Here is an 11,832-nt window from a genome sequence, read left to right as displayed (position 1 = left end):
TGTTCCAAAGTGATCACTGAAAATTAAAAGCTTGATAGGTATTCAAGTTTTAATATCCAATTGGTATTTGAGATAAATGCATTGTAACGAAATTGGACAAAATGAGTTGTAACTAAATTGATGATCTAGGCAACTACTTTTATCGCTTCTGTAAAAGAGTCATCCTTTTCTTATAGCCTTGTAAAAGAAGAAACAGAGAAGTAACTATATGCCCCATCTCTCTTTATAAAGTTATTAAAAATTTGACCAGAAATTTGTAGCGACAATGGATTGGGCTTCCAATTCTTTTTTGTAGGTTTAGAGTTGATAGTGCTGATATCGAAACTATAACAAGATTGATTGGCCATGGGATTCCTCTTTTGGCGGTTGTCCTAATTGGGAAGTGCTTCCGCTTTCTACCAAGTGGAGAAATATACCACCCACCATCAGCTAATGAGTGTATTCCACAAGGACCAAAAGATGAAGATTGTTGTGTTACACATGTTGTGGTAATACATGGTTCTGGTGTCGCCATGCCAGAATGTAAGCTATCGGTGCAAGGGAATCTGGTGGCTCCAACCCCTTGTGTGGTACTCACTCCATTTATTTTTATGAGGTTTATTAGGATTTTAGAAAACAAGTATCCTACTAAAGAATATGTGATGAAACTGCTAATGCACCCTTTACGCACTAAATATACATATATTTTGACTAACTGATGGTCCAAGTTTACAATGTTGATTTATTGAAATCCCGACATGCACTACATTTTGCAAGGGAGAGAGTATACTTTAAGTGCAGAAATTGTCATGGAAGAACTACACATCCAAGCTGGGAGAAGGCAAGAGAGGGAGCAAATTTTGTGTGGGCTACCGATCTGTTTGATGATGTATATAGGTATTCATTTACTCGATTTTGATGACTAGGAGGTATGGTGGCATGGTGTTGTTCCTTGTCTGGTTTACTACAGTAAATATATATACCGATACTTAAGTATGGTAGGGGTTATTTTCTATAGAGCATAATATCATTTTACATGTTTGTTGGAACTTAAGGTGCCTACATAATTCTCTTACTATTTTGTGTTGGGTAATAATAGAAAAGATTGTTCTCCATAAGCGTGAGAACATTCTGGTCATGTAGCGCCTGCTCCATAATCATGATACAACGCACATTATGGTTTAGGGTTACACCGTTACAACATAAATGTTTAGGAAGCTACTCGTTTAACTCGCTTAATTAAGGTTGTGTGTATGCTATGTCCATGTATTTGATGCCCCTTACAGACTATCAAGAAAATGGACATTGCTCGAAAGAGATTTTTCTGGTGGAGAGGGAGGTTAAGGAGAAAGTACTATCTGATCAAGTGGACAAATATCACCGAACCTAAGCAGAAGGGGGGTTAGGGATCAAAAAACTAAGAAGAATGAACATTAGCCTTCTCTGTAAATGGTGGTGGAAGGTGGAACCTGGGAATGGAATTTGACAAGACAATGTCAAGAAGAAGTATATGAAATCTGGTGGCCATAACCCAACTTAATTAAGAGAAGTAATAAAAATTCCCCTGTGTGGAATGATCTTTTGAAAGTCAAGCACATATACATGGGAAGAAGTATGGGAATTGGGAATGGTATGTAAACAAGCTTTTGGTTGGATAAATGGTGTGGACAAGTGTCTCTCAAAGACAAATTCCCTGATCTTTTTTAGATTAGTAATGAACAGGATTGTTCTGTTCATACAATGAGAATGAGAAATAATTAGCGCCTCACTTTCAAAAGATGGCTGCATTAAGAGTTACAAATCCAACTGAGGACAATGCAAGTTATTTTATTCAGATGTAGCACTAATGACAATCAGGATAAGGCAAAATGGGATTGGGAGAAATCGGGTTTATTCTCAGTCAAATCAATATACAAACATTTATGTAGAAATGAAGTTGGGATGAATTTTAAGCATATCAAGAAAGCTAAGCTACCTTTGAAGATGAATATTTTCATGTGGCTTACCCTTCAGGAAGCCATCTTGATAAAGGATAATCTACTAAGGAGACAATGGAAAGGCAATGGTGCTTGTGCTTTTTGCACAGAATAGGAGAGTGTGAATCACCTATTTTTTGGATGTACTACTGCTAAGTATGTTTGGAGTTTTAATTGCTTATGCATTAGGGGCAAATTGTTGACCTAGCTCGTTTGATCAATACTTGGAGTGGATTAGAATCAATTTACCTAATTGTAGCCCAGTCTATGCTATGGGCCTTGCTGTTGTATGTTGGGCTATTTGAAAGACTAGGAATTCAGTCTGTTTTGACAAGAGGATTAAGTTTCCTACTGAAATTCTTTGTGTGATGTGTTCTTTTATTACATTTTGGGCATGCAGGGCTACAAAAGGCAAAGCTGGAGAAGCAGGTTCTTTAGGGCGTGGAGACCATCAAGGCGATTGTTCTGCTCTTTCATCAGAAAGACATGAAATCTCAAGCGCAAGAGGAAAGGCGGATCGTGTCGTATGCTTGTCAAGTTTAGCTTTCGGTGTGGAAAGACTTAGGTGTTTTCAGCTATTTCAGCCTACACGCTGCTAAGGACGAGGGCCATGTACTGGAACCCTCTTTTTTTTGTCTTCTGTTCTCGTTAGCATGGAATGCGCGTCTCATAGGTGCTGGGTTTCTCCCCCTGATGGTTGTTCCCTGGGTGAGCAGTATCAGGGTGGTTCGTTCGTTTAGTTTCGCGCTACATTCTTAATGTTACTATCTGAACATTGTAATTTTATTACATCGTAATGAAAACCAGTTTTACCGGTGTGGAAAAAAAATGTTGCCATAGTTATGAAGCTAGTTATCTACCACCTTTCTAGTAACATTTGCGACTCAATCTGACTGTTGTTGTTAAGTTGGCCCTGGAGCATTTTCGGTATGTGGGGGAGAATTTCATTTCTTACTCCATGTGACTGGCTCTTACTTGCTGTCATTGACTTCCATGCTATAGCATTTCATTCTTAATTTGTTTGGACCGCTATTTTCTAGAATTGCAGTGCATTCAAGGTTGGATTGCTTTTGTATCATTGTCTCTCTCACTTTGAGGTCTGAAGTGATCAAGTGAATGCTCTAACATCATGAGAAACCCGAGGCCATTGACAAAGCTCGTCTTCAAACGACTTTCATGTTGTTTTGTAATACTGATTTTGGTGAAACAACTTTCCCGCAATGACAAATAGGCCTTGGCCATTTACATTTTGAACCAAGAAAGGAAACCATAACCCCGTTTGGCAACCAGAAACGTTTCTGATTCTCAAGAGAAACTGCAGAATCACCGCCAAACGGTCTAAAGCCTTAGTGACTATTTGTTATGAGGTTATAGCAATTGTATTCGAGTGTTAGGCCTTATTTTCCATACCTTTGATGCCAGGAACTTATTAGCATTGCTCAATCTCGATGGTGGCACATTTTCTGGTATCAACAGGAAGAAATGTGATACAAATTTCCGGACAGATTTGGCACAAAAACTATGGCACATGTTGGCATTGTATAACGACATAAAGGAAGGGTGAGAACACAGAGGTATGATTCACTGAATGTTAAGCGCCTCTTGTACACATGAAGTTCATGCTAGTATGTTTCCCCTAAAAATAGGTAGTGTAATGCTAATGATCAGTTGGGAAGAGAAGATCGAAGCTAGTATAGTAGCACTAATATATTGATTTGCCTCCTTATTTATCTTCGAACGAGGTGGTTCGTTATTCCAGAAAATTCTTTCGAGTCATTATGCGTTTGATCCAGAGCTATGTGTTCTCTTGTAGCTAATTCAGCTGCCCCCTCTGCGACGCCGACGACAAGATGGCGTCGAGCGCCTCCCTCACTTGGGAGATCTCCGGCGCCTTCCCTCCCTGCGCCGGCCAGAATTCGTCTGTTGCAAGAACCTGCAATTGGTCAATCAATTCAAGTAGTACTAGTTAATGCGCCATCTAAATTGCTCATACAGTATGCATGCATGTGAATGTGGATGTGGATGTGGTACCTTGACTTGCAACTGGAGGAACTTGACGTAGCTGATGGCCTTCTCGAGCATGGTGACCAGGTCGACCTTGGTGCCGTTGGGCACCAGCTCCTGCAGCGTCCGCAGCCGCTCGCTGATCCGCTCGCGCCGATTCTGCAGCAAGAACGGTCTCAGATCACCGGAACAGAATGCAAAGAATTGAAGCGCCTCGATGGACACCAAACAAAACTTACCTTGGCCGCGAGGCCCTGGGGGTCCTTGGTTGGGGTTGTGGACGCCGACTTGGCCTTGCTCGCCTTCCTGCCCGCGCCTGCAGTGCTTCTTGGGGCTCACGGCCTGCGGCTCCGCACTCTGCACGCAGTCGTTACAAATTCTGGGTGAGTCGACATGTCCAGTCCAGACTCCAGAGCGAATTGTGTTGGCGCGGCACGTACCACGTAGGTCCGTTTCTGCGGGGCGCGCACCGGCGCCGTCGTGCGCTCGGGCGTGCCGCCCCCGCCCGACGACGCGCTCGGGAACAGCAGCCCGAACTGGCGCCCCGCTCCGCCGGACGACGACGCCCTCTCCGTCAGGGTGAAGCACCCTGTGGAGGCGTCAAAACCCACGGAGGCCGTCAGCGCGTGGCGCGCCTCTGGCACCGCGGCGGCGCGAGCGCCGTAGCTCTGGTCTATGGCGTCGATCCACGCGTCGCTCTCCTCCTCCTCGTCCTCAACCACAGCCGCCGCCGCTGCTGCCTGTGGCGCGGTTGAACGCCAGAACGGTCGACGCCCCGGCGCCCGTCCAGGCGTCCCCGCCGTCCGACACATAAGCGGATGCCCCTTCCCCGAACAGCGCCGCCGACGCGTCAAAGCCCAGCAGCGCGCCGTGGCCGTAGCCGTAGCCGAGCGCGTCGAAGGCCGCCGCCTCGGCGCTGTCGAAGCCACCGTACCCACCGTGCTCCCTCACCAACGCCATGATCGATCGATCACGATCGATGACCTCTGCTAGCTAGTTACTTAGTTGGAGACGAAGAAAGTGGCTACTCTGCACTACGAGCTGTGTACTCCCCTGCGCGCCAACAGAGAACAGACGGCTCGTGCGTTCGTTCTGGAGGAGTGTGTGTTTGGTTGGCGCCATGGTGTGTGGCTTATGTACGCGAATGGTGACGCAGTGCACATGGGGCCAAGCAGGATTTGCACAGCTGCATTAAATGCGCGAGGAAGTTAGTTAGGCGGTCGAGGTGTGCAGATCAGATTAGGGATACTGTTAAGTGCCTAACTCGGGATTAAAGTAGCGGGACAATGTGCTTCGGATACTGTTAATTCCTGGCCGACGCCGGGGGCAATTCCCTGCTGTTCTTCAGCTGCCTGTTCTTAGCTTGTCTGTAAGATTAGAAACACGATGCTCCACTGCTCTATTTTTAAGTACAATTAATGCAGCATCCATGCGTGTCATTAAATGCCGTTGATAGTGTTCCCTTCCCCTTCTCTGATCTGAGAGCAACTAGAAGCTCCCTTAATGCGAGTCAAGAGTAGCTATACAGGCGTGCATGCACGTCGACGTGTTGAGTGTGAGCTCGATCAATCTCCTCGATCATGGCTTGCTATAGGGCAAGCGCACGCACTGATTCACAGTAAAGTTAAGCGAATATGATCGATCCCCATCTGACTCTGTTTTGGTTTGGCGTTAAAAAAAGTGTTGGTTTAATTCGCACATGACATCGTTTCAAACCTCTCTTACATCCGACTTCAGTAGTACTCATATAGAGGGTGCGTAAACATTTCTAATTTAGATTCTCCCAAGATATGTTTCTATGATTAATCATAATCATTTTATAAAACCATTTGCCCGTTAGGTATGGGGTAGGCCCAGCCCAGGCTTGTGTGGTAAATTAAGGTTGTTGTACATGACCTCAGTTGAGCATTCAGTTATAGACTGCGATCGCAAGTTCGCCGAAGGAGAGGGTGCTGCGAGCAGATTGAACATACAAAGCTCTCCCGCCCGCAGGCCTATTCTAGAAATTATGCTGGCTACGTGACTAATAACCACAAAACGAGCAATGAATCCTCAACGACAAACGAACAAGGGACGGAGCATTTTCGGAGAGTAGACCCTTCAAAAGAAACTTCCTGGCACATATATGAAGGGATAAATTATAATTCCTAAAGAAATCAATATTTTATATAAATCATATAAATAAAAGTTATGTTCCAAAAAACATATGTTTTATGGATAAAGATAAACTTGAATACAAATTATTTCAATTTGTTGCACTTAAAAGGAATAAGTGAAAAATTTCGATTGCTAGTGCAAAGCAAAGACAAGAAATAGAATCAAACGAAACTGCTAGTAGACCGTTTCACATGCGTAGTGTAAAAAGGGGAACTGTTTCTCCTGATTTTTGGATGAAAATGCTACGGCGTATCTTCGTTTGGCACATATTCTTGTGTTTTGCAGTGGAATTGGAACGATTCTGGCAAGCCAAACGGACCCTCAATCATGCCATACGAGTATACAGTAACTGAAGCAGTGAAGCTTGAGTAGGGAAAATTGTATGGGGACGGTCCTTATCAAAAAACCATGAACACCCACCATGGATTTATGACACATGTCTATGTTTATGCATCCAACGTATGAAACTGTTGCTTAAAGGTGGTGGGTAGCATGTCTAGTCGGGGCAAGTGCAATTACTGGTGCTTTTATGTTACTCCTACATGGAAAAGAGTCGAATAGAGATAGGAGATTACTGTCAATACTAACTAGTACCATGTCCATCAGTCATATGCGCCTATATCAATGTCAAGTCCAAAATGGCGAGTGTCGACCCATCACTAATGGCACACTTTAGTGATGGACCTCAATGGTCACCTATCATTGAAGTGTGTCACATATTGCATAGGAAGATACATGACAAATCACTAAAGAAGTCATAAGTGACAATTTACATGACACCGTCACTAGTGACTTAACATAACCCTAGAGCAAAGCTAGGATTCGCACGTCATCATCTTCCCCACAAACAACAAAATACAACAGCATTGCATACACATCGACATATAAACATATATATTACAATTCACATTAGCATCTATAATCACACATATATAGTTTTCACATTACATACTTATTCAAATATCCATGTTTGCGAGCATATACACAAGTCATAAGACTATGAAATAGTTCATTCCTAAGTCAGCTAGTCTTCATGGTTGACATCAACAATCCCAAATACACATATAGTTTCCATATGAATAATTGCATGCATAAAGACACTACCTACAGCAACGAAGGGCAAATCTAATGGAATTCCATAAATAGAGAAATTACTCATGCATGAAAAAGCTTGATATTGCCTTCATAAACCCTTGCCAATTCTATACTAACCATTGTGTACCCAAGTCACATCATGACAAAGCATATAACTTTGCTTAACATAAAATGGGAAGTATCTTGTTGTTCCACCAACAGTCCTACAAAAGAGAGCAAGAATTAAATAGGAATCATCATAGTATACTGAAATCACACTATGCAACAAAATTCACGTCACCAGCCATGACAAATGCATGTGACGTGAGAAATTCATATCATTAAATTCACATCCTCGTTGTGTTTTAGTACTTTGAATTTCAAATAGTAGTAGTCAGGTGAAGGAAACCCATGCTCTTTCCTACAAAATCATTGTAACTGCTCTTTGTCATCTACATAGTTATCAAGTGAATGGATACTAAAGTGAAAGGAGACTAGATGCCTGTGTGACCCAAGAGTGGAGAGGGTGGTGTGATGACTTAAAACTAACCTAGGTTCCCACTAAAACTTTACTTCGATCTAAAACTTGACTTCAAGGTAAACCTAAACCGTGTTATTTAGATGTGCAACTAGGCTTTTGTATCATTTTTATCCATGCACAAAGCAAATTTTGCAACCTAGAGCACATCCTATCAACTAGCCTATCAAGCTCTAAGAAAATAACTAAAGCTACTTCATGAAAGATAAAGGCACACATTGGAGAAGTGTAAATACGAAGTGAGGTGAAGAACAAGAGATGCATAAGCTCTTGGCACATAGATGTATCATCTATCTTGTAGTACCAGCGGGCAAACACACCAACCCTAGTCCATCTTGGAGCTTCACAAAAAGGTATGTGTATGGTCACCAATCTTCTCCCCAATCAAGATAATGAGTTCGCCATGAAGTCTCCCACCAAGCTAGATAAGCAACTTGCCACACAAAGGCAAGTCTCATGTCAACCTACCATCCAAATAACTTGACATAGTCTTCACTACAGAACTTCTCTAGAAAAGAATGGTATCCTCCTCGTCCAAACAAGTTTCCATCACTGCTCCACACAAAGAGGCTCAACAACATAACCGGTGAGACACACAAGGATCAACTACATCATCCTCCAAATAGGTTTCTACCAGGGATTACAAGGGTGGTTATATAGCGAAACACCTCCTCATACCCTCTCATCGAAGGCCTAATATTGTACTATTCACTCTGACAACGTGATAATGGCCTTGTATTGATAAATTTGGTCCTTCTATGGACTCATACTCTAGTGCATTCTCGTTGTCTTCCTTTGCTATTATTGCACTCTACCGTGCAATACTCCTCTCAGGATATTTCTTCAAGCATCAGACTATCTGATCTTTGTTTGTTTTACTTTTGTCTTCATCTACTCTTCATGGCAGTGGTGGATTCAGGATTCAAAACCAAATGGGGCTAAGCTTGTTGATTTTAAATCAATTAGCACAATTAGTATATATATAATTATAAATTTTACGAAAGGGCAAAATGTACATTTGGGGAAAAAATTTGTGGGGCCAAGTGGCACCACAGCTTGTACCTGGATCCGGCACTGCTTCATGGCATCTTATCATATATACGAAACTATCCTCACCCATATATAATGATTGAAACATGAGGTTATGTATAAGCCTAGATGGAGGATCATTCTGTTTAATCAAACCAAAGGAGGAACCACCTACATCAATTGGTAGACCTTTAACAATTACATATTTTTCAAATTGTGAGTTTATCATTTTACATCAACTTAAGTGTTATACTATGGTGAATATCTTTTGGGGGGTAGTAGTGGGGGCGCGACGATGCCACATTGGAGGCTGGTATATACTGGCATCAAACATGAGCCACCACATGATTTTGTAGTGGACAACACGACACGCCCCTCCACACACACACACACACTGATGGATATAGATATACTGCTACCATTAACCATAGTCGATCCCTAAGGGTCTATTTGTAGAGCTCCTCCTGTCTTGATTGTTTGTGCGAAGTGATTTTCCTAAGATAAGTGATTCTATGGTTGAGTGTGATCCTCTAGGATAAGAATTGATTTTATGCTGGAAGTAAATCCAGAGAAGCTAGTTCAGCCCCTAAACACTAACTAGTTAATTTTAGAGAATTACTTTATAGAATCAACATAGAACCACTTTTTATAATTTACTATTTGGTAGAGGTTCTCCCAAATTCATAACCTAGAAACTACTTTGGAATCTCTGAAAAAGGATGAAAAACAATCAAGTATGTAATGCATGTATGAACTAATAATAAGTAGTATAATTCATCAAGTTACGAGATACAAAACATAATGTCCTGCAGTATGAGCTGATAAGTAGTATAATTCATCAAATTACTCCCTTCGTCTTAAAATAAACACATCTCCTTTCTCGAGTAGACAATTTTTTAAAGTTTAACTAGGTTCATAGAAAATAGTATCAATATTTTTATCTCCAAATAAGTTTATTATGAAAGTACGGTATATATTTCAAGATCAATCTAATGATATTTATTACACGACATAAATATTAATATTTATTGTATATATCTAATCAAATTTTAAAAGTTCAACTTCTCAATAAACGAGTACACACTTATTTTGAAACGGAGGAGTACAAGATAAAAACAAAACATAAGCTACTTAACCGTAGCTGGTTGAGGACTGTGTGTATAGTTCGGGCAAGTGCAACTACTGAGTACTGATTCTTTTGCTTAGTCACTCCAGTTGGTTAAGTCTGCTATTATACCAGTGAAAACGCTGTTACTGCTAAATCTAGAGTTTTTTACTGATTCATATGTGGGAGGATAGGCAATTAATGCGGCAAGATTACGGCATTAATGGCGCCCGTGCCAGCCAAGGCTGCTCGATCAATTAATCCAGTCATGTGGAGTTCATTAATGAAGGCAACTTGGTTTACCTTCCTGGCCAACTTGGGAGTTGACGTGATCTTATTCCTGGCCTGTCCTGTCCTGCATGCACGCGCAAGTGCAAGTGCTCCCTCCACCCTCGTCCATCGATCCATCTCTAGGATTCCACTGCAACAATGGCGGATGCAGCAATGACCAGCTGGGAAGAATCAGGGAGAAATGAACCGACCAGCAGCAGACATAAAACTAAGCGTGCAGCTCGCTATGTTATTCATGGAGCGTGCGGCATGCGGCATATGCCTGCCTCAGGGATGCACACGTGCATCGCTGACATTTGAGGCTGAGCCTAGGACAACGCCCGCACGCGTGAACGATCCACTACACCGTCGGTAACTGTCAGTTGTTCCACTTACCGGTCAGCACACTGTAGCAATGCAAGTTTGCTGCAGTAAAGTCAAAACCTCTTTTTTCGAAAGGGATGGCAAAAGCTTGGCTATGATTTATATTAGACGAAGAAAATAAAAATACAAGTGTCGGTCCAGTTCTTTGAGTGAAAACCGGCCCAAAAACCACCAACTAAGAGAGTGCGCCACTCGACTACATGCTAAACCTTAAGCCAACTTGGTCGAAAACGACCTAACTATCAACTCGACTAAACCGACGACTAGCTAACCACTAGGGCAACTAGGAACAACTCCAGCTAAGAAAAAAAAACTAGCAAAGCACCAAGCACCAACACCCTTGGAGAAGCGCCATGGCAGACGACAAGAGATCACCGGCGGAAACTGGATATCCTAGTAAAGCCTTCAAGAAGAAAACGACGCAAGAGCGTTGACAAGCTAGACCGATGAGATGACGAGGGAAGGTTTTCACATGCAAAATCCAGCACAGAAAGGAGGAGAGGTAGAAAAGGACACCTCCAACAAGAAAAACTCTTCTGGTTTGGAATGGAGAAAGTATTTTGCGAAGAACTAGTACTCCTAAGTTCGTGAAGAGTAACTAAACTATGGTACAGTAAGGATGCTAGCTCCTTGCTTAGCTTCTCAGGTTTATCAAAATGATATGTATTTTGAAGGTCTATGGCAAAAATGGGAGATGAGGAGCATTAGTAGAACATATTATTTTATTATAGAAAGTTCTTGACTTACCCTATCTGTACATGACTCATAGATGTAGAGTTGGTTTGTCTGGATCTGAAGCATATAATTCAATGCCCAAAATGTCAAACCTTGAGGCAAATCATTAGTGGGGCATATCTTCGTTTCTTGCTGCTAGTATATGCTAGTTTTACATATACTGTGTGGTCTATGAACAGAAATGGCCTTGCCGGCTAATTAGCATACCTAATTCATCCTAATACTATAGTCGTGTTAATTTGGGCCCTTCTTGTGGCTGACAGACTGGGCTTTTGATAGTAGGTTCATGGGCTGAAGTGTTAGTTTTTACTTCAAGGATTTGTGAAATGTTGGCTTACTAAATAATCAGGTTTGCGTAATAACTTGTTAGTTGCTGCATTACAAATCCATAGCATCTGTGGATGTACAGTAGAATTGAATTACAGTATCATACGTAGCTTGACCATAAAACACTAAATTTTGGTGGGAGTTTGTGGTCTACGCTGGTCTTTATGGCTAAATCGGAATGGCATTGTGTTTGATAAACAAAAGATATAATCATTTATGTAGGTTTTATTCAAGGCCACGTAGGTGGAGAATTG

At 42.0% G+C, this 11,832-nt stretch overlaps 1 pseudogene; it reads right to left on the bottom strand.

The window, feature by feature from the left end:
• Positions 1 to 3,541: 3,541 nt before the first annotated feature.
• LOC136474651 (putative transcription factor bHLH086) lies at positions 3,542 to 5,036 on the bottom strand (annotated as a pseudogene).
• Between the last annotated feature and the right edge of the window lie 6,796 nt (positions 5,037 to 11,832).

This window comes from Miscanthus floridulus, chromosome 8 (genome assembly GCF_019320115.1).
Source record: "Miscanthus floridulus cultivar M001 chromosome 8, ASM1932011v1, whole genome shotgun sequence".
Classification (NCBI taxonomy): domain Eukaryota; kingdom Viridiplantae; phylum Streptophyta; class Magnoliopsida; order Poales; family Poaceae; genus Miscanthus; species Miscanthus floridulus.
This window is presented reverse-complemented; position numbering and strand designations above follow the sequence as displayed.